The following is a 22993-nucleotide window of genomic DNA, read 5'->3' as shown; positions in this document are numbered from 1 at the left end:
GGGAGGATAGGGCTTGGGCAGCTCCTGGGAAGCATGAGCAGCCTGTGGGACAAGGAGCCAGGTCTGGCTCACATGCTCAGGGAACAGCCCATGGCCAGCACTGGGCTCAGCAAGGAACTTTTTCCCCTGGGGCACATTGGCACTGGTCCCCGGCGGTTTTTTGCCTTCCTCTGCAGTTCTCAGCACCGCCCCTTGCCACCATTTCTTTGGGCCATTTGGCCTGGGAGCCGGCTGCTCATGCATCACCATGCTGGCAGCCGCAGCTGCCACTTCTCAGCTCTCCCTGCAGCTAACACAAGCGCCTGGCAGGGACCAGAGCGCTTCTCATGCATCCCTGCCCAAGAAGCACAGCAGCCAAACAAGTTGTGGAAGGCAAAAAGTCTGCTCGTCATCGCTACATGTCACGCTTTGGAAGAGATGCCACGGTACCACTCACCTCTTCTTCCTCTTCTTCCTCTTCTTCTTCTTCTTCTTCTTCTTCTTCTTCCTCTTCTTCTTCTTCCTCTTTTGTGCACGGTCAGTCCCACAACTCCTTGTCAAGGTTCTCCCTCTGCAGGAACCGCGGACAGCTTGGCCTCTATTCCTGCTGCTGCTCTCTGCAGCTCTGGGACTTGCCTTTGCCAGCCTGCAAGGGATCTTTTCTCATGCTAAACTGAAGAATGCCTCAGCCTACTCCTGGCTACACTTGGGCTTGAGCTAGTGCTTGTGAGCCTGGGTTCTGAAACAGAGTCACAAAGGGAAAAAAAATGACATGAAATAACATAACATGAATTAACATCAAATCAAGAAAATTAATAAATTAACAACAAAATAAAATCAAATTCATTGTGTTATGTGTCCTTGACATTGATTTTGGAACTGAAAACCCTCTGTCCTTTCAGGCAAACAGTCTCTTAGATATTGGACTGGCGGACAGGAGAGAAGAGGAGAGGAGAGGAGAGGAGAGGAGAGGAGAGGAGAGGAGAGGAGAGGAGAGGAGAGCAGTTCTGCTCTGTCAGGCCTGCAGTTCTGCGTGACAAGCCCTGAGCGAGCCCTGAGGCCTCCATGCATGATACTACAGGCAGTATTGCTACTGGAAGGAAGGCTGCACTGGCAACAAATCCACACTGTCTTTTTGCAAAAAAGGGACTCTATTAGGTTGCTTACTCCCCTATGTTGTAGGTACAGGGACTGATTTGGAGCCAGCACCCCAAAGGCTTCCTCCAAAGGGCTGCACATATGCGGCTGTGTCACCCCCATGGCACAATGCCAGCACCCGGCAACGCAGTGGTCACCAGGCCCCACGCAGGATCCAGAGGAGCAGCCTCCCGTGTCCACTGCCAGAGCTGGCCCGGGGGCAGCCCCAGCACATCTCACAGGAAGCACTTGAGGAGCTGCTGGAATCACAGGCCAGGGGCTGAGGGAAGAAAACCTTGCATGAGGCTGCTGGAGGTTCTCCGCTGCAAGACAATCTGCTGGCAGGGCCACCTTCCAAGCTCGGCTCATGGATGCAAATCCTTTTCAACTGGATAGCAGTGGCAAGACCAAGGCAATTCCTTCTTGAGGAGCACTGCACAGCTCACCATCCTCATCTCCTACACAGCAACGCTCAGGAGCCGTAAGAGATAGGATGTCGAGGGCTTGCAAGGGCTTGCAAGGGCTTGCAGTGCTTTGGAACACCCACTGGTGTCCTACACAGGGACAGCAAGGATTCTTGCCCACAAGGTCTATCAGCTCAGAGGCACTTGGGCACTCTGGCAAGTCCGCCAGATAGCTCCAGCTCAAGGGAGGATAGGGCTTGGGCAGCTCCTGGGAAGCATGAGCAGCCTGTGGGACAAGGAGCCAGGTCTGGCTCACATGCTCAGGGAACAGCCCATGGCCAGCACTGGGCTCAGCAAGGAACTTTTTCCCCTGGGGCACATTGGCACTGGTCCCCGGCGGTTTTTTGCCTTCCTCTGCAGTTCTCAGCACGGCCCCTTGCCACCATTTCTTTGGGCCATTTGGCCTGGGAGCCGGCTGCTCATGCTCCACCATGCTGGCAGCCGCAGCTGCCACTTCTCAGCTCTCCCTGCAGCTAACACAAGCGCCTGGCAGGGACCAGAGCGCTTCTCATGCATCCCTGGCCAAGAAGCACAGCAGCCAAACAAGTTGTGGAAGGCAAAAAGTCTGCTCGTCATCGCTACATGTCACGCTTTGGAAGAGATGCCACGGTACCACTCACCTCTTCTTCCTCTTCTTCCTCTTCTTCTTCTTCTTCTTCTTCTTCTTCTTCCTCTTCTTCTTCTTCTTCTTCCTCTTTTGTGCACGGTCAGTCCCACAACTCCTTGTCAAGGTTCTCCCTCTGCAGGAACCGCGCACAGCTTGGCCTCTATTCCTGCTGCTGCTCTCTGCAGCTCTGGGACTTGCCTTTGCCAGCCTGCAAGGGATCTTTTCTCATGCTAAACTGAAGAATGCCTCAGCCTACTCCTGGCTACACTTGGGCTTGAACTAATGCTTGTGAGCCTGGGTTCTGAAACAGAGTCACAAAGGGAAAAAAAATGACATGAAATAACATAACATGAATTAACATCAAATCAAGAAAATTAATAAATTAACAACAAAATAAAATAAAATTCATTGTGTTATGTGTCCTTGACATTGATTTTGGAACTGAAAACCCTCTGTCCTTTCAGGCAAACAGTCTCTTAGATATTGGACTGGCGGACAGGGGAGAAGAGGAGAGGAGAGGAGAGGAGAGGAGAGGAGAGGAGAGGAGAGGAGAGGAGAGGAGAGGAGAGGAGAGGAGAGGAGAGCAGTTCTGCTCTGTCAGGCCTGCAGTTCTGCGTGACAAGCCCTGAGCGAGCCCTGAGGCCTCCATACATGATACTACAGGCAGTATTGCTACTGGAAGGAAGGCTGCACTGGCAACAAATCCACACTGTCTTTTTGCAAAAAAGGGACTCTATTAGGTTGCTTACTCCCCTATTTTGTAGGTACAGGGACTGATTTGGAGCCAGCACCCCAAAGGCTTCCTCCAAAGGGCTGCACATATGCGGCTGTGTCACCCCCATGGCACAATGCCAGCACCCGGCAACGCAGTGCTCACCAGGCCCCACGCAGGATCCAGAGGAGCAGCCTCCCGTGTCCACTGCCAGAGCTGGCCCGGGGGCAGCCCCAGCACATCTGACAGGAAGCACTTGAGGAGCTGCTGGAATCACAGGCCAGGGGCTGAGGGAAGAAAACCTTGCATGAGGCTGCTGGAGGTTCTCCGCTGCAAGACAATCTGCTGGCAGGGCCACCTTCCAAGCTCGGCTCATGGATGCAAATCCTTTTCAACTGGATAGCAGTGGCAAGACCAAGGCAATTCCTTCTTGAGGAGCACTGCACAGCTCACCATCCTCATCTCCTACACAGCAACGCTCAGGAGCCGTAAGAGATAGGATGTCGAGGGCTTGCAAGGGCTTGCAAGGGCTTGCAGTGCTTTGGAACACCCACTGGTGTCCTACACAGGGACAGCAAGGATTCTTGCCCACAAGGTCTATCAGCTCAGAGGCACTTGGGCACTCTGGCAAGTCCGCCAGATAGCTCCAGCTCAAGGGAGGATAGGGTTTGGGCAGCTCCTGGCAAGCATGAGCAGCCTGTGGGACAAGGAGCCAGGTCTGGCTCACATGCTCAGGGAGCAGCCCATGGCCAGACTGGGCTCAGCAAGGAACTTTTTCCCCTGGGGCACATTGGCACTGGTCCCCGGCGGTTTTTTGCCTTCCTCTGCAGTTCTCAGCACGGCCCCTTGCCACCATTTCTTTGGGCCATTTGGCCTGGGAGCCGGCTGCTCATGCTCCACCATGCTGCCAGCCGCAGCTGCCACTTCTCAGCTCTCCCTGCAGCTAACACAAGCGCCTGGCAGGGACCAGAGCGCTTCTCATGCATCCCTGCCCAAGAAGCACAGCAGCCAAACAAGTTGTGGAAGGCAAAAAGTCTGCTCGTCATCGCTACATGTCACGCTTTGGAAGAGATGCCACGGTACCACTCACCTCTTCTTCCTCTTCTTCCTCTTCTTCTTCTTCTTCTTCTTCTTCTTCTTCCTCTTCTTCTTCTTCTTCTTCCTCTTTTGTGCACGGTCAGTCCCACAACTCCTTGTCAAGGTTCTCCCTCTGCAGGAACCGCGGACAGCTTGGCCTCTATTCCTGCTGCTGCTCTCTGCAGCTCTGGGACTTGCCTTTGCCAGCCTGCAAGGGATCTTTTCTCATGCTAAACTGAAGAATGCCTCAGCCTACTTCTGGCTACACTTGGGCTTGAGCTAGTGCTTGTGAGCCTGGGTTCTGAAACAGAGTCACAAAGGGAAAAAAAATGACATGAAATAACATAACATGAATTAACATCAAATCAAGAAAATTAATAAATTAACAACAAAATAAAATAAAATTCATTGTGTTATGTGTCCTTGACATTGATTTTGGAACTGAAAACCCTCTGTCCTTTCAGGCAAACAGTCTCTTAGATATTGGACTGGAGGACAGGATAGGAGAGGAGAGGAGAGGAGAGGAGAGGAGAGGAGAGGAGAGGAGAGGAGAGGAGAGGAGAGGAGAGGAGAGGAGAGGAGAGGAGAGCAGTTCTGCTCTGTCAGGCCTGCAGTTCTGCGTGACAAGCCCTGAGCGAACCCTGAGGCCTCCATCCATGATACTACAGGCAGTATTGCTACTGGAAGGAAGGCTGCACTGGCAACAAATCCACACTGTCTTTTTGCAAAAAAGGGACTCTATTAGGTTGCTTACTCCCCTATTTTGTAGGTACAGGGACTGATTTGGAGCCAGCACCCCAAAGGCTTCCTCCAAAGGGTTGCACATATGCGGCTGTGTCACCCCCATGTCACAATGCCAGCACCCGGCAACGCAGTGGTCACCAGGCCCCACGCAGGATCCAGAGGAGCAGCCTCCCGTGTCCACTGCCAGAGCTGGCCCGGGGGCAGCCCCAGCACATCTCACAGGAAGCACTTGAGGAGCTGCTGGAATCACAGGCCAGGGGCTGAGGGAAGAAAACCTTGCATCAGGCTGCTGGAGGTTCTCCGCTGCAAGACAATCTGCTGGCAGGGCCACCTTCCAAGCTCGGCTCATGGATGCAAATCCTTTTCAACTGGATAGCAGTGGCAAGACCAAGGCAATTCCTTCTTGAGGAGCACTGCACAGCTCACCATCCTCATCTCCTACAGAGCAACGCTCAGGAGCCCTAAGAGATAGGATGTCGAGGGCTTGCAAGGGCTTGCAAGGGCTTGCAGTGCTTTGGAACACCCACTGGTGTCCTACACAGGGACAGCAAGGATTCTTGCCCACAAGGTCTATCAGCTCAGAGGCACTTGGGCACTCTGGCAAGTCCGCCAGATAGCTCCAGCTCAAGGGAGGATAGGGCTTGGGCAGCTCCTGGGAAGCATGAGCAGCCTGTGGGACAAGGAGCCAGGTCTGGCTCACATGCTCAGGGAACAGCCCATGGCCAGCACTGGGCTCAGCAAGGAACTTTTTCCCCTGGGGCACATTGGCACTGGTCCCCGGCGGTTTTTTGCCTTCCTCTGCAGTTCTCAGCACCGCCCCTTGCCACCATTTCTTTGGGCCATTTGGCCTGGGAGCCGGCTGCTCATGCTCCACCATGCTGCCAGCCGCAGCTGCCACTTCTCAGCTCTCCCTGCAGCTAACACAAGCGCCTGGCAGGGACCAGAGCGCTTCTCATGCATCCCTGCCCAAGAAGCACAGCAGCCAAACAAGTTGTGGAAGGCAAAAAGTCTGCTCGTCATCGCTACATGTCACGCTTTGGAAGAGATGCCACGGTACCACTCACCTCTTCTTCTTCTTCTTCTTCTTCTTCTTCTTCTTCTTCTTCTTCCTCTTTTGTGCATGGTCAGTCCCACAACTCCTTGTCAAGGTTCTCCCTCTGCAGGAACCGCGGACAGCTTGGCCTCTATTCCTGCTGCTGCTCTCTGCAGCTCTGGGACTTGCCTTTGCCAGCCTGCAAGGGATCTTTTCTCATGCTAAACTGAAGAATGCCTCAGCCTACTCCTGGCTACACTTGCGCTTGAGCTAGTGCTTGTGAGCCTGGGTTCTGAAACAGAGTCACAAAGGGAAAAAAAATGACATGAAATAACGTAACATGAATTAACATAAAATCAAGAAAATTAATAAATTAACAACAAAATAAAATAAAATTAATTGTGTTATGTGTCCTTGACATTGATTTTGGAACTGAAAACCCTCTGTCCTTTCAGGCAAACAGTCTCTTAGATATTGGACTGGCGGACAGGAGAGAAGAGGAGAGGAGAGGAGAGGAGAGGAGAGGAGAGGAGAGGAGAGGAGAGGAGAGGAGAGGAGAGGAGAGGAGAGGAGAGGAGAGGAGAGGAGAGGAGAGGAGAGCAGTTCTGCTCTGTCAGGCCTGCAGTTCTGCGTGACAAGCCCTGAGCGAGCCCTGAGGCCTCCATACATGATACTACAGGCAGTATTGCTACTGGAAGTAAGGCTGCACTGGCTACAAATCCACACTGTCTTTTTGCAAAAAAGGGACTCTATTAGGTTGCTTACTCCCCTATTTTGTAGGTACAGGGACTGATTTGGAGCCAGCACCCCAAAGGCTTCCTCCAAAGGGCTGCACATATGCGGCTGTGTCACCCCCATGTCACAATGCCAGCACCCGGCAACGCAGTGGTCACCAGGCCCCACGCAGGATCCAGAGGAGCAGCCTCCCGTGTCCACTGCCAGAGCTGGCCCGGGGGCAGCCCCAGCACATCTCACAGGAAGCACTTGAGGAGCTGCTGGAATCACAGGCCAGGGGCTGAGGGAAGAAAACCTTGCATGAGGCTGCTGGAGGTTCTCCGCTGCAAGACAATCTGCTGGCAGGGCCACCTTCCAAGCTCGGCTCATGGATGCAAATCCTTTTCAACTGGACAGCAGTGGCAAGACCAAGGCAATTCCTTCTTGAGGAGCACTGCACAGCTCACCATCCTCATCTCCTACAGAGCAACGCTCAGGAGCCGTAAGAGATAGGATGTCGAGGGCTTGCAAGGGCTTGCAAGGGCTTGCAGTGCTTTGGAACACCCACTGGTGTCCTACACAGGGACAGCAAGGATTCTTGCCCACAAGCTCCATCAGCTCAGAGGCACTTGGGCACTCTGGCAAGTCCGCCAGATAGCTCCAGCTCAAGGGAGGATAGGGCTTGGGCAGCTCCTGGGAAGCATGAGCAGCCTGTGGGATAAGGAGCCAGGTCTGGCTCACATGCTCAGGGAACAGCCCATGGCCAGCACTGGGCTCAGCAAGGAACTTTTTCCCCTGGGGCACATTGGCACTGGTCCCCGGCGGTTTTTTGCCTTCCTCTGCAGTTCTCAGCACGGCCCCTTGCCACCATTGCTTTGGGCCATTTGGCCTGGGAGCCGGCTGCTCATGCTCCACCATGCTGGCAGCCGCAGCTGCCACTTCTCAGCTCTCCCTGCAGCTAACACAAGCGCCTGGCAGGGACCAGAGCGCTTCTCATGCATCCCTGCCCAAGAAGCACAGCAGCCAAACAAGTTGTGGAAGGCAAAAAGTCTGCTCGTCATCGCTACATGTCACGCTTTGGAAGAGATGCCACGGTACCACTCACCTCTTCTTCCTCTTCTTCCTCTTCTTCTTCTTCTTCTTCTTCTTCTTCTTCTTCTTCTTCTTCTTCCTCCTCTTTTGTGCATGGTCAGTCCCACAACTCCTTGTCAAGGTTCTCCCTCTGCAGGAACCGCGGACAGCTTGGCCTCTATTCCTGCTGCTGCTCTCTGCAGCTCTGGGACTTGCCTTTGCCAGCCTGCAAGAGATCTTTTCTCATGCTAAACTGAAGAATGCCTCAGCCTACTCCTGGCTACACTTGGGCTTGAGCTAGTGCTTGTGAGCCTGGGTTCTGAAACAGAGTCACAAAGGGAAAAAAAATGACATGAAATAACATAACATGAATTAACATAAAATCAAGAAAATTAATAAATTAACAACAAAATAAAATCAAATTCATTGTGTTATGTGTCCTTGACATTGATTTTGGAACTGAAAACCCTCTGTCCTTTCAGGCAAACAGTCTCTTAGATATTGGACTGGCGGACAGGAGAGAAGAGGAGAGGAGAGGAGAGGAGAGGAGAGGAGAGGAGAGGAGAGGAGAGGACAGGAGAGGAGAGGAGAGGAGAGGAGAGGAGAGGAGAGGAGAGGAGAGCAGTTCTGCTCTGTCAGGCCTGCAGTTCTGCGTGACAAGCCCTGAGCGAGCCCTGAGGCCTCCATACATGATACTACAGGCAGTATTGCTACTGGAAGGAAGGCTGCACTGGCTACAAATCCACACTGTCTTTTTGCAAAAAAGGGACTCTATTAGGTTGCTTACTCCCCTATTTTGTAGGTACAGGGACTGATTTGGAGCCAGCACCCCAAAGGCTTCCTCCAAAGGGCTGCACATATGCGGCTGTGTCACCCCCATGTCACAATGCCAGCACCCGGCAACGCAGTGGTCACCAGGCCCCACGCAGGATCCAGAGGAGCAGCCTCCCGTGTCCACTGCCAGAGCTGGCCCGGGGGCAGCCCCAGCACATCTGACAGGAAGCACTTGAGGAGCTGCTGGAATCACAGGCCAGGGGCTGAGGGAAGAAAACCTTGCATGAGGCTGCTGGAGGTTCTCCGCTGCAAGACAATCTGCTGGCAGGGCCACCTTCCAAGCTCGGCTCATGGATGCAAATCCTTTTCAACTGGATAGCAGTGGCAAGACCAAGGCAATTCCTTCTTGAGGAGCACTGCACAGCTCACCATCCTCATCTCCTACACAGCAACGCTCAGGAGCCGTAAGAGATAGGATGTCGAGGGCTTGCAAGGGCTTGCAAGGGCTTGCAGTGCTTTGGAACACCCACTGGTGTCCTACACAGGGACAGCAAGGATTCTTGCCCACAAGGTCTATCAGCTCAGAGGCACTTGGGCACTCTGGCAAGTCCGCCAGATAGCTCCAGCTCAAGGGAGGATAGGGCTTGGGCAGCTCCTGGGAAGCATGAGCAGCCTGTGGGACAAGGAGCCAGGTCTGGCTCACATGCTCAGGGAACAGCCCATGGCCAGCACTGGGCTCAGCAAGGAACTTTTTCCCCTGGGGCACATTGGCACTGGTCCCCGGCGGTTTTTTGCCTTCCTCTGCAGTTCTCAGCACGGCCCCTTGCCACCATTTCTTTGGGCCATTTGGCCTGGGAGCCGGCTGCTCATGCTCCACCATGCTGGCAGCCGCAGCTGCCACTTCTCAGCTCTCCCTGCAGCTAACACAAGCGCCTGGCAGGGACCAGAGCGCTTCTCATGCATCCCTGCCCAAGAAGCACAGCAGCCAAACAAGTTGTGGAAGGCAAAAAGTCTGCTCGTCATCGCTACATGTCACGCTTCGGAAGAGATGCCACGGTACCACTCACCTCTTCTTCCTCTTCTTCCTCTCCTTCTTCTTCTTCTTCTTCTTCTTCTTCTTCTTCTTCTTCTTCCTCTTTTGTGCATGGTCAGTCCCACAACTCCTTGTCAAGGTTCTCCCTCTGCAGGAACCGCACACAGCTTGGCCTCTATTCCTGCTGCTGCTCTCTGCAGCTCTGGGACTTGCCTTTGCCAGCCTGCAAGGGATCTTTTCTCATGCTAAACTGAAGAATGCCTCAGCCTACTCCTGGCTACACTTGGGCTTGAGCTAATGCTTGTGAGCCTGGGTTCTGAAACAGAGTCACAAAGGGAAAAAAAATGACATGAAATAACATAACATGAATTAACATCAAATCAAGAAAATTAATAAATTAACAACAAAATAAAATAAAATTCATTGTGTTATGTGTCCTTGACATTGATTTTGGAACTGAAACCCCTCTGTCCTTTCAGGCAAACAGTCTCTTCGATATTGGACTGGCGGACAGGAGAGAAGAGGAGGGGAGAGGAGAGGAGAGGAGAGGAGAGGAGAGGAGAGCAGTTCTGCTCTGTCAGGCCTGCAGTTCTGCGTGACAAGCCCTGAGCGAGCCCTGAGGCCTCCATACATGATACTACAGGCAGTATTGCTACTGGAAGTAAGGCTGCACTGGCAACAAAAACACACTGTCTTTTTGCAAAAAAGGGACTCTATTAGGTTGCTTACTCCCCTATTTTGTAGGTACAGGGACTGATTTGGAGCCAGCACCCCAAAGGCTTCCTCCAAAGGGCTGCACATATGCGGCTGTGTCACCCCCATGTCACAATGCCAGCACCCGGCAACACAGTGGTCACCAGGCCCCACGCAGGATCCAGAGGAGCAGCCTCCCGTGTCCACTGCCAGAGCTGGCCCGGGGGCAGCCCCAGCACATCTGACAGGAAGCACTTGAGGAGCTGCTGGAATCACAGGCCAGGGGCTGAGGGAAGAAAACCTTGCATGAGGCTGCTGGAGGTTCTCCGCTGCAAGACAATCTGCTGGCAGGGCCACCTTCCAAGCTCGGCTCATGGATGCAAATCCTTTTCAACTGGATAGCAGTGGCAAGACCAAGGCAATTCCTTCTTGAGGAGCACTGCACAGCTCACCATCCTCATCTCCTACAGAGCAACGCTCAGGAGCCGTAAGAGATAGGATGTCGAGGGCTTGCAAGGGCTTGCAAGGGCTTGCAGTGCTTTGGAACACCCACTGGTGTCCTACACAGGGACAGCAAGGATTCTTGCCCACAAGCTCCATCAGCTCAGAGGCACTTGGGCACTCTGGCAAGTCCGCGACATAGCTCCAGCTCAAGGGAGGATAGGGCTTGGGCAGCTCCTGGGAAGCATGAGCAGCCTGTGGGACAAGGAGCCAGGTCTGGCTCACATGCTCAGGGAACAGCCCATGGCCAGCACTGGGCTCAGCAAGGAACTTTTTCCCCCGGGGCACATTGGCACTGGTCCCCGGCGGTTTTTTGCCTTCCTCTGCACTTCTCAGCACCGCCCCTTGCCACCATTTCTTTGGGCCATTTGGCCTGGGAGCCGGCTGCTCATGCTCCACCATGCTGGCAGCCGCAGCTGCCACTTCTCAGCTCTCCCTGCAGCTAACACAAGCGCCTGGCAGGGACCAGAGCGCTTCTCATGCATCCCTGCCCAAGAAGCACAGCAGCCAAACAAGTTGTGGAAGGCAAAAAGTCTGCTCGTCATCGCTACATGTCACGCTTTGGAAGAGATGCCACGGTACCACTCACCTCTTCTTCCTCTTCTTCCTCTTCTTCCTCTTCTTCTTCTTCTTCTTCTTCTTCTTCCTCCTCTTTTGTGCATGGTCAGTCCCACAACTCCTTGTCAAGGTTCTCCCTCTGCAGGAACCGCGCACAGCTTGGCCTCTATTCCTGCTGCTGCTCTCTGCAGCTCTGGGACTTGCCTTTGCCAGCCTGCAAGGGATGTTTTCTCAGGCTAAACTGAAGAATGCCTCAGCCTACTCCTGGCTACACTTGGGCTTGAGCTAATGCTTGTGAGCCTGGGTTCTGAAACAGAGTCACAAAGGGAAAAAAAATGACACGAAGAAACATAACATGAATTAACATCAAATCAAGAAAATTAATAAATTAACAACAAAATAAAATAAAATTCATTGTGTTATGTGTCCTTGACATTGATTTTGGAACTGAAAACCCTCTGTCATTTCAGGCAAACAGTCTCTTAGATATTGGACTGGCGGACAGGGGAGAAGAGGAGAGGAGAGGAGAGGAGAGGAGAGGAGAGGAGAGGAGAGGAGAGGAGAGCAGTTCTGCTCTGTCAGGCCTGCAGTTCTGCGTGACAAGCCCTGAGCGAGCCCTGAGGCCTCCATACATGATACTACAGGCAGTATTGCTACTGGAAGGAAGGCTGCACTGGCAACAAATCCACACTGTCTTTTTGCAAAAAAGGGACTCTATTAGGTTGCTTACTCCCCTATTTTGTAGGTACAGGGACTGATTTGGAGCCAGCACCCCAAAGGCTTCCTCCAAAGGGCTGCACATATGCGGCTGTGTCACCCCCATGGCACAATGCCAGCACCCGGCAATGCAGTGGTCACCAGGCCCCACGCAGGATCCAGAGGAGCAGCCTCCCGTGTCCACTGCCAGAGCTGGCACGGGGGCAGCCCCAGCACATCTCACAGGAAGCACTTGAGGAGCTGCTGGAATCACAGGCCAGGGGCTGAGGGAAGAAAACCTTGCATGAGGCTGCTGGAGGTTCTCCGCTGCAAGACAATCTGCTGGCAGGGCCACCTTCCAAGCTCGGCTCATGGATGCAAATCCTTTTCAACTGGATAGCAGTGGCAAGACCAAGGCAATTCCTTCTTGAGGAGCACTGCACAGCTCACCATCCTCATCTCCTACACAGCAACGCTCAGGACGGTAAGAGATAGGATGTCGAGGGCTTGCAAGGGCTTGCAGTGCTTTGGAACACCCACTGGTGTCCTACACAGGGACAGCAAGGATTCTTGCCCACAAGGTCTATCAGCTCAGAGGCACTTGGGCACTCTGGCAAGTCCACGACATAGCTCCAGCTCAAGGGAGGACAGGGCTTGGGCAGCTCCTGGGAAGCATGAGCAGCCTGTGGGACAAGGAGCCAGGTCTGGCTCACATGCTCAGGGAACAGCCCATGGCCAGCACTGGGCTCAGCAAGGAACTTTTTCCCCCGGGGCACATTGGCACTGGTCCCCGGCGGTTTTTTGCCTTCCGCTGCACTTCTCAGCACCGCCCCTTGCCACCATTTCTTTGGGCCATTTGGCCTGGGAGCCGGCTGCTCATGCTCCACCATGCTGGCAGCCGCAGCTGCCACTTCTCAGCTCTCCCTGCAGCTAACACAAGCGCCTGGCAGGGACCAGAGCGCTTCTCATGCATCCCTGCCCAAGAAGCACAGCAGCCAAACAAGTTGTGGAAGGCAAAAAGTCTGCTCGTCATCGCTACATGTCACGCTTTGGAAGAGATGCCACGGTACCACTCACCTCTTCTTCCTCTTCTTCCTCTTCTTCCTCTTCTTCTTCTTCTTCTTCTTCTTCTTCCTCCTCTTTTGTGCATGGTCAGTCCCACAACTCCTTGTCAAGGTTCTCCCTCTGCAGGAACCGCGCACAGCTTGGCCTCTATTCCTGCTGCTGCTCTCTGCAGCTCTGGGACTTGCCTTTGCCAGCCTGCAAGGGATGTTTTCTCAGGCTAAACTGAAGAATGCCTCAGCCTACTCCTGGCTACACTTGGGCTTGAGCTAATGCTTGTGAGCCTGGGTTCTGAAACAGAGTCACAAAGGGAAAAAAAATGACACGAAGAAACATAACATGAATTAACATCAAATCAAGAAAATTAATAAATTAACAACAAAATAAAATAAAATTCATTGTGTTATGTGTCCTTGACATTGATTTTGGAACTGAAAACCCTCTGTCATTTCAGGCAAACAGTCTCTTAGATATTGGACTGGCGGACAGGGGAGAAGAGGAGAGGAGAGGAGAGGAGAGGAGAGGAGAGGAGAGGAGAGGAGAGGAGAGGAGAGGAGAGGAGAGGAGAGGAGAGGAGAGCAGTTCTGCTCTGTCAGGCCTGCAGTTCTGCGTGACAAGCCCTGAGCGAGCCCTGAGGCCTCCATACATGATACTACAGGCAGTATTGCTACTGGAAGGAAGGCTGCACTGGCAACAAATCCACACTGTCTTTTTGCAAAAAAGGGACTCTATTAGGTTGCTTACTCCCCTATTTTGTAGGTACAGGGACTGATTTGGAGCCAGCACCCCAAAGGCTTCCTCCAAAGGGCTGCACATATGCGGCTGTGTCACCCCCATGTCACAATGCCAGCACCCGGCAATGCAGTGGTCACCAGGCCCCACGCAGGATCCAGAGGAGCAGCCTCCCGTGTCCACTGCCAGAGCTGGCCCGGGGGCAGCCCCAGCACATCTCACAGGAAGCACTTGAGGAGCTGCTGGAATCACAGGCCAGGGGCTGAGGGAAGAAAACCTTGCATGAGGCTGCTGGAGGTTCTCCGCTGCAAGACAATCTGCTGGCAGGGCCACCTTCCAAGCTCGGCTCATGGATGCAAATCCTTTTCAACTGGATAGCAGTGGCAAGACCAAGGCAATTCCTTCTTGAGGAGCACTGCACAGCTCACCATCCTCATCTCCTACACAGCAACGCTCAGGACGGTAAGAGATAGGATGTCGAGGGCTTGCAAGGGCTTGCAGTGCTTTGGAACACCCACTGGTGTCCTACACAGGGACAGCAAGGATTCTTGCCCACAAGGTCTATCAGCTCAGAGGCACTTGGGCACTCTGGCAAGTCCATGACATAGCTCCAGCTCAAGGGAGGATAGGGCTTGGGCAGATCCTGGGAAGCATGAGCAGCCTGTGGGACAAGGAGCCAAGTCTGGCTCACATGCTCAGGGAACAGCCCATGGCCAGCACTGGGCTCAGCAAGGAACTTTTTCCCCCGGGGCATATCGGCACTGGTCCCCGGCGGTTTTTTGCCTTCCTCTGCAGTTCTCAGCACCGCCCCTTGCCACCATTTCTTTGGGCCATTTGGCCTGGGAGCCGGCTGCTCATGCTCCACCATGCTGCCAGCCGCAGCTGCCACTTCTCAGCTCTCCCTGCAGGTAACACAAGCGCCTGGCAGGGACCAGAGCGCTTCTCATGCATCCCTGGCCAAGAAGCACAGCAGCCAAACAAGTTGTGGAAGCCAAAAAGTCTGCTCGTCATCGCTACATGTCACGCTTTGGAAGAGATGCCACGGTACCACTCACCTCTTCTTCCTCTTCTTCCTCTTCTTCCTCTTCTTGTTCTTCTTCTTCTTCTTCTTCCTCCTCTTTTGTGCATGGTCAGTCCCACAACTCCTTGTCAAGGTTCTCCCTCTGCAGGAACCGCGCACAGCTTGGCCTCTATTCCTGCTGCTGCTCTCTGCAGCTCTGGGACTTGCCTTTGCCAGCCTGCAAGGGATCTTTTCTCAGGCTAAACTGAAGAATGCCTCAGCCTACTCCTGGCTACACTTGGGCTTGAGCTAATGCTTGTGAGCCTGGGTTCTGAAACAGAGTCACAAAGGGAAAAAAAATGACACGAAGAAACATCACATGAATTAACATCAAATCAAGAAAATTAATAAATTAACAACAAAATAAAATAAAATTCATTGTGTTATGTGTCCTTGACATTGATTTTGGAACTGAAAACCCTCTGTCCTTTCAGGCAAACAGTCTCTTAGATATTGGACTGGCGGACAGGAGAGAAGAGGAGAGGAGAGGAGAGGAGAGGAGAGGAGAGGAGAGGAGAGGAGAGGAGAGGAGAGGAGAGGAGAGGAGAGGAGAGGAGAGGAGAGCAGTTCTGCTCTGTCAGGCCTGCAGTTCTGCGTGACAAGCCCTGAGCGAGCCCTGAGGCCTCCATACATGATACTACAGGCAGTATTGCTACTGGAAGGAAGGCTGCACTGGCAACAAATCCACACTGTCTTTTTGCAAAAAAGGGACTCTATTAGGTTGCTTACTCCCCTATTTTGTAGCTACAGGGACTGATTTGGAGCCAGCACCCCAAAGGCTTCCTCCAAAGGGCTGCACATATGCGGCTGTGTCACCCCCATGTCACAATGCCAGCACCCGGCAACGCAGTGGTCACCAGGCCCCACGCAGGATCCAGAGGAGCAGCCTCCCGTGTCCACTGCCAGAGCTGGCCCGGGGGCAGCCCCAGCACATCTGACAGGAAGCACTTGAGGAGCTGCTGGAATCACAGGCCAGGGGCTGAGGGAAGAAAACCTTGCATGAGGCTGCTGGAGGTTCTCCGCTGCAAGACAATCTGCTGGCAGGGCCACCTTCCAAGCTCGGCTCATGGATGCAAATCCTTTTCAACTGGACAGCAGTGGCAAGACCAAGGCAATTCCTTCTTGAGGAGCACTGCACAGCTCACCATCCTCATCTCCTACAGAGCAACGCTCAGGAGCCGTAAGAGATAGGATGTCGAGGGCTTGCAAGGGCTTGCAAGGGCTTGCAGTGCTTTGGAACACCCACTGGTGTCCTACACAGGGACAGCAAGGATTCTTGCCCACAAGCTCCATCAGCTCAGAGGCACTTGGGCACTCTGGCAAGTCCGCCAGATAGCTCCAGCTCAAGGGAGGATAGGGCTTGGGCAGCTCCTGGGAAGCATGAGCAGCCTGTGGGATAAGGAGCCAGGTCTGGCTCACATGCTCAGGGAACAGCCCATGGCCAGCACTGGGCTCAGCAAGGAACTTTTTCCCCTGGGGCACATTGGCACTGGTCCCCGGCGGTTTTTTGCCTTCCTCTGCAGTTCTCAGCACGGCCCCTTGCCACCATTTCTTTGGGCCATTTGGCCTGGGAGCCGGCTGCTCATGCTCCACCATGCTGGCAGCCGCAGCTGCCACTTCTCAGCTCTCCCTGCAGCTAACACAAGCGCCTGGCAGGGACCAGAGCGCTTCTCATGCATCCCTGCCCAAGAAGCACAGCAGCCAAACAAGTTGTGGAAGGCAAAAAGTCTGCTCGTCATCGCTACATGTCACGCTTTGGAAGAGATGCCACGGTACCACTCACCTCTTCTTCCTCTTCTTCCTCTTCTTCTTCTTCTTCTTCTTCTTCTTCTTCTTCTTCTTCTTCTTCCTCCTCTTTTGTGCATGGTCAGTCCCACAACTCCTTGTCAAGGTTCTCCCTCTGCAGGAACCGCGCACAGCTTGGCCTCTATTCCTGCTGCTGCTCTCTGCAGCTCTGGGACTTGCCTTTGCCAGCCTGCAAGGGATCTTTTCTCATGCTAAACTGAAGAATGCCTCAGCCTACTCCTGGCTACACTTGGGCTTGAGCTAGTGCTTGTGAGCCTGGGTTCTGAAACAGAGTCACAAAGGGAAAAAAAATGACATGAAATAACATAACATGAATTAACATAAAATCAAGAAAATTAATAAATTAACAACAAAATAAAATCAAATTCATTGTGTTATGTGTCCTTGACATTGATTTTGGAACTGAAAACCCTCTGTCCTTTCAGGCAAACAGTCTCTTAGATATTGGACTGGCGGACAGGAGAGAAGAGGAGGGGAGAGGAGAGGAGAGGAGAGGAGAGGAGAGGAGAGGAGAGGAGAGGAGAGGAGAGCAGTTCTGCTCTGTCAGGCCTGCAGTTCTGCGTGACAAGCCCTGAGCGAGCCCTGAGGCCTCCATACATGATACTACAGGCAGTATTGCTACTGGAAGTAAGGCTGCACTGGCTACAAATCCACACTGTCTTTTTGCAAAAAAGGGACTCTATTAGGTTGCTTACTCCCTTATTTTGTAGCTACAGGGACTGATTTGGAGCCAGCACCCCAAAGGCTTCCTCCAAAGGGCTGCACATATGCGGCTGTGTCACCCCCATGGCACAATGCCAGCACCCGGCAACGCAGTGGTCACCAGGCCCCACGCAGGATCCAGAGGAGCAGCCTCCCGTGTCCACTGCCAGAGCTGGCCCGGGGGCAGCCCCAGCACATCTGACAGGAAGCACTTGAGGAGCTGCTGGAATCACAGGCCAGGGGCTGAGGGAAGAAAACCTTGCATGAGGCTGCTGGAGGTTCTCCGCTGCAAGACAATCTGCTGGCAGGGCCACCTTCCAAGCTCGGCTCATGGATGCAAATCCTTTTCAACTGGATAGCAGTGGCAAGACCAAGGCAATTCCTTCTTGAGGAGCACTGCACAGCTCACCATCCTCATCTCCTACACAGCAACGCTCAGGAGCCCTAAGAGATAGGATGTCGAGGGCTTGCAAGGGCTTGCAAGGGCTTGCAAGGGCTTGCAAGGGCTTGCAGTGCTTTGGAACACCCACTGGTGTCCTACACAGGGACAGCAAGGATTCTTGCCCACAAGGTCTATCAGCTCAGAGGCACTTGGGCACTCTGGCAAGTCCGCCAGATAGCTCCAGCTCAAGGGAGGATAGGGCTTGGGCAGCTCCTGGGAAGCATGAGCAGCCTGTGGGACAAGGAGCCAGGTCTGGCTCACATGCTCAGGGAACAGCCCATGGCCAGCACTGGGCTCAGCAAGGAACTTTTTCCCCTGGGGCACATTGGCACTGGTCCCCGGCGGTTTTTTGCCTTCCTCTGCACTTCTCAGCACGGCCCCTTGCCACCATTTCTTTGGGCCATTTGGCCTGGGAGCCGGCTGCTCATGCTCCACCATGCTGGCAGCCGCAGCTGCCACTTCTCAGCTCTCCCTGCAGCTAACACAAGCGCCTGGCAGGGACCAGAGCGCTTCTCATGCATCCCTGCCCAAGAAGCACAGCAGCCAAACAAGTTGTGGAAGGCAAAAAGTCTGCTCGTCATCGCTACATGTCACGCTTCGGAAGAGATGCCACGGTACCACTCACCTCTTCTTCCTCTTCTTCCTCTTCTTCTTCTTCTTCTTCTTCTTCTTCTTCTTCTTCTTCTTCTTCCTCCTCTTTTGTGCATGGTCAGTCCCACAACTCCTTGTCAAGGTTCTCCCTCTGCAGGAACCGCGCACAGCTTGGCCTCTATTCCTGCTGCTGCTCTCTGCAGCTCTGGGACTTGCCTTTGCCAGCCTGCAAGGGATCTTTTCTCATGCTAAACTGAAGAATGCCTCAGCCTACTCCTGGCTACACGTGGGCTTGAGCTAATGCTTGTGAGCCTGGGTTCTGAAACAGAGTCACAAAGGGAAAAAAAATGACATGAAATAACATAACATGAATTAACATCAAATCAAGAAAATTAATAAATTAACAACAAAATAAAATAAAATTCATTGTGTTATGTGTCCTTGACATTGATTTTGGAACTGAAACCCCTATGTCCTTTCAGGCAAACAGTCTCTTCGATATTGGACTGGCGGACAGGAGAGAAGAGGAGAGGAGAGGAGAGGAGAGGAGAGGAGAGGAGAGGAGAGGAGAGCAGTTCTGCTCTGTCAGGCCTGCAGTTCTGCGTGACAAGCCCTGAGCGAGCCCTGAGGCCTCCATACATGATACTACAGGCAGTATTGCTACTGGAAGGAAGGCTGCACTGGCAACAAAAACACACTGTCTTTTTGCAAAAAAGGGACTCTATTAGGTTGCTTACTCCCCTATTTTGTAGGTACAGGGACTGATTTGGAGCCAGCACCCCAAAGGCTTCCTCCAAAGGGCTGCACATATGCGGCTGTGTCACCCCCATGGCACAATGCCAGCACCCGGCAACACAGTGGTCACCAGGCCCCACGCAGGATCCAGAGGAGCAGCCTCCCGTGTCCACTGCCAGAGCTGGCCCGGGGGCAGCCCCAGCACATCTGACAGGAAGCACTTGAGGAGCTGCTGGAATCACAGGCCAGGGGCTGAGGGAAGAAAACCTTGCATGAGGCTGCTGGAGGTTCTCCGCTGCAAGACAATCTGCTGGCAGGGCCACCTTCCAAGCTCGGCTCATGGATGCAAATCCTTTTCAACTGGATAGCAGTGGCAAGACCAAGGCAATTCCTTCTTGAGGAGCACTGCACAGCTCACCATCCTCATCTCCTACACAGCAACGCTCAGGAGCCGTAAGAGATAGGATGTCGAGGGCTTGCAAGGGCTTGCAAGGGCTTGCAGTGCTTTGGAACACCCACTGGTGTCCTACACAGGGACAGCAAGGATTCTTGCCCACAAGCTCCATCAGCTCAGAGGCACTTGGGCACTCTGGCAAGTCCGCGACATAGCTCCAGCTCAAGGGAGGATAGGGCTTGGGCAGCTCCTGGGAAGCATGAGCAGCCTGTGGGACAAGGAGCCAGGTCTGGCTCACATGCTCAGGGAACAGCCCATGGCCAGCACTGGGCTCAGCAAGGAACTTTTTCCCCCGGGGCACATTGGCACTGGTCCCCAGCGGTTTTTTGCCTTCCTCTGCACTTCTCAGCACCGCCCCTTGCCACCATTTCTTTGGGCCATTTGGCCTGGGAGCCGGCTGCTCATGCTCCACCATGCTGGCAGCCGCAGCTGCCACTTCTCAGCTCTCCCTGCAGCTAACACAAGCGCCTGGCAGGGACCAGAGCGCTTCTCATGCATCCCTGCCCAAGAAGCACAGCAGCCAAACAAGTTGTGGAAGGCAAAAAGTCTGCTCGTCATCGCTACATGTCACGCTTTGGAAGAGATGCCACGGTACCACTCACCTCTTCTTCCTCTTCTTCCTCTTCTTCCTCTTCTTCTTCTTCTTCTTCTTCTTCTTCCTCCTCTTTTGTGCATGGTCAGTCCCACAACTCCTTGTCAAGGTTCTCCCTCTGCAGGAACCGCGCACAGCTTGGCCTCTATTCCTGCTGCTGCTCTCTGCAGCTCTGGGACTTGCCTTTGCCAGCCTGCAAGGGATGTTTTCTCAGGCTAAACTGAAGAATGCCTCAGCCTACTCCTGGCTACACTTGGGCTTGAGCTAATACTTGTGAGCCTGGGTTCTGAAACAGAGTCACAAAGGGAAAAAAAATGACACGAAGAAACATAACATGAATTAACATCAAATCAAGAAAATTAATAAATTAACAACAAAATAAAATAAAATTCATTGTGTTATGTGTCCTTGACATTGATTTTGGAACTGAAAACCCTCTGTCATTTCAGGCAAACAGTCTCTTAGATATTGGACTGGCGGACAGGGGAGAAGAGGAGAGGAGAGGAGAGGAGAGGAGAGGAGAGGAGAGGAGAGGAGAGGAGAGGAGAGGAGAGGAGAGCAGTTCTGCTCTGTCAGGCCTGCAGTTCTGCGTGACAAGCCCTGAGCGAGCCCTGAGGCCTCCATGCATGATACTACAGGCAGTATTGCTACTGGAAGTAAGGCTGCACTGGCAACAAATCCACACTGTCTTTTTGCAAAAAAGGGACTCTATTAGGTTGCTTACTCCCCTATTTTGTAGCTACAGGGACTGATTTGGAGCCAGCACCCCAAAGGCTTCCTCCAAAGGGCTGCACATATGCGGCTGTGTCACCCCCATGTCACAATGCCAGCACCCGGCAATGCAGTGGTCACCAGGCCCCACGCAGGATCCAGAGGAGCAGCCTCCCGTGTCCACTGCCAGAGCTGGCCCGGGGGCAGCCCCAGCACATCTCACAGGAAGCACTTGAGGAGCTGCTGGAATCACAGGCCAGGGGCTGAGGGAAGAAAACCTTGCATGAGGCTGCTGGAGGTTCTCCGCTGCAAGACAATCTGCTGGCAGGGCCACCTTCCAAGCTCGGCTCATGGATGCAAATCCTTTTCAACTGGATAGCAGTGGCAAGACCAAGGCAATTCCTTCTTGAGGAGCACTGCACAGCTCACCATCCTCATCTCCTACAGAGCAACGTTCAGGAGCCGTAAGAGATAGGATGTCGAGGGCTTGCAAGGGCTTGGAGTGCTTTGGAACACCCACTGGTGTCCTACACAGGGACAGCAAGGATTCTTGCCCACAAGGTCTATCAGCTCAGAGGCACTTGGGCACTCTGGCAAGTCCACGACATAGCTCCAGCTCAAGGGAGGATAGGGCTTGGGCAGCTCCTGGGAAGCATGAGCAGCCTGTGGGACAAGGAGCCAAGTCTGGCTCACATGCTCAGGGAACAGCCCATGGCCAGCACTGGGCTCAGCAAGGAACTTTTTCCCCCGGGGCATATCGGCACTGGTCCCCGGCGGTTTTTTGCCTTCCTCTGCAGTTCTCAGCACGGCCCCTTGCCACCATTTCTTTGGGCCATTTGGCCTGGGAGCCGGCTGCTCATGCTCCACCATGCTGGCAGCCGCAGCTGCCACTTCTCAGCTCTCCCTGCAGCTAACACAAGCGCCTGGCAGGGACCAGAGCGCTTCTCATGCATCCCTGCCCAAGAAGCACAGCAGCCAAACAAGTTGTGGAAGGCAAAAAGTCTGCTCGTCATCGCTACATGTCACGCTTTGGAAGAGATGCCACGGTACCACTCACCTCTTCTTCCTCTTCTTCCTCTTCTTCCTCTTCTTCTTCTTCTTCTTCTTCTTCTTCCTCCTCTTTTGTGCATGGTCAGTCCCACAACTCCTTGTCAAGGTTCTCCCTCTGCAGGAACCGCGGACAGCTTGGCCTCTATTCCTGCTGCTGCTCTCTGCAGCTCTGGGACTTGCCTTTGCCAGCCTGCAAGGGATCTTTTCTCAGGCTAAACTGAAGAATGCCTCAGCCTACTCCTGGCTACACTTGGGCTTGAGCTAATGCTTGTGAGCCTGGGTTCTGAAACAGAGTCACAAAGGGAAAAAAAATGACACGAAGAAACATAACATGAATTAACATCAAATCAAGAAAATTAATAAATTAACAACAAAATAAAATAAAATTCATTGTGTTATGTGTCCTTGACATTGATTTTGGAACTGAAAACCCTCTGTCCTTTCAGGCAAACAGTCTCTTAGATATTGGACTGGCGGACAGGAGAGAAGAGGAGAGGAGAGGAGAGGAGAGGAGAGGAGAGGAGAGGAGAGGAGAGGAGAGGAGAGGAGAGGAGAGGAGAGGAGAGCAGTTCTGCTCTGTCAGGCCTGCAGTTCTGCGTGACAAGCCCTGAGCGAGCCCTGAAGCCTCTATACATGATACTACAGGCAGTATTGCTACTGGAAGGAAGGCTGCACTGGCAACAAATCCACACTGTCTTTTTGCAAAAAAGGGACTCTATTAGGTTGCTTACTCCCCTATTTTGTAGCTACAGGGACTGATTTGGAGCCAGCACCCCAAAGGCTTCCTCCAAAGGGCTGCACATATGCGGCTGTGTCACCCCCATGTCACAATGCCAGCACCCGGCAACGCAGTGGTCACCAGGCCCCACGCAGGATCCAGAGGAGCAGCCTCCCGTGTCCACTGCCAGAGCTGGCCCGGGGGCAGCCCCAGCACATCTGACAGGAAGCACTTGAGGAGCTGCTGGAATCACAGGCCAGGGGCTGAGGGAAGAAAACCTTGCATGAGGCTGCTGGAGGTTCTCCGCTGCAAGACAATCTGCTGGCAGGGCCACCTTCCAAGCTCGGCTCATGGATGCAAATCCTTTTCAACTGGATAGCAGTGGCAAGACCAAGGCAATTCCTTCTTGAGGAGCACTGCACAGCTCACCATCCTCATCTCCTAAACAGCAACGCTCAGGAGCCGTAAGAGATAGGACGTCGAGGGCTTGCAAGGGCTTGCAAGGGCTTGCAGTGCTTTGGAACACCCACTGGTGTCCTACACAG

The sequence above is a fragment of the Caloenas nicobarica genome, unplaced genomic scaffold (assembly GCF_036013445.1).
Source record: "Caloenas nicobarica isolate bCalNic1 unplaced genomic scaffold, bCalNic1.hap1 Scaffold_97, whole genome shotgun sequence".
NCBI classification, from domain to species: domain Eukaryota; kingdom Metazoa; phylum Chordata; class Aves; order Columbiformes; family Columbidae; genus Caloenas; species Caloenas nicobarica.
Note: the sequence above shows the minus strand (reverse complement) of the source record.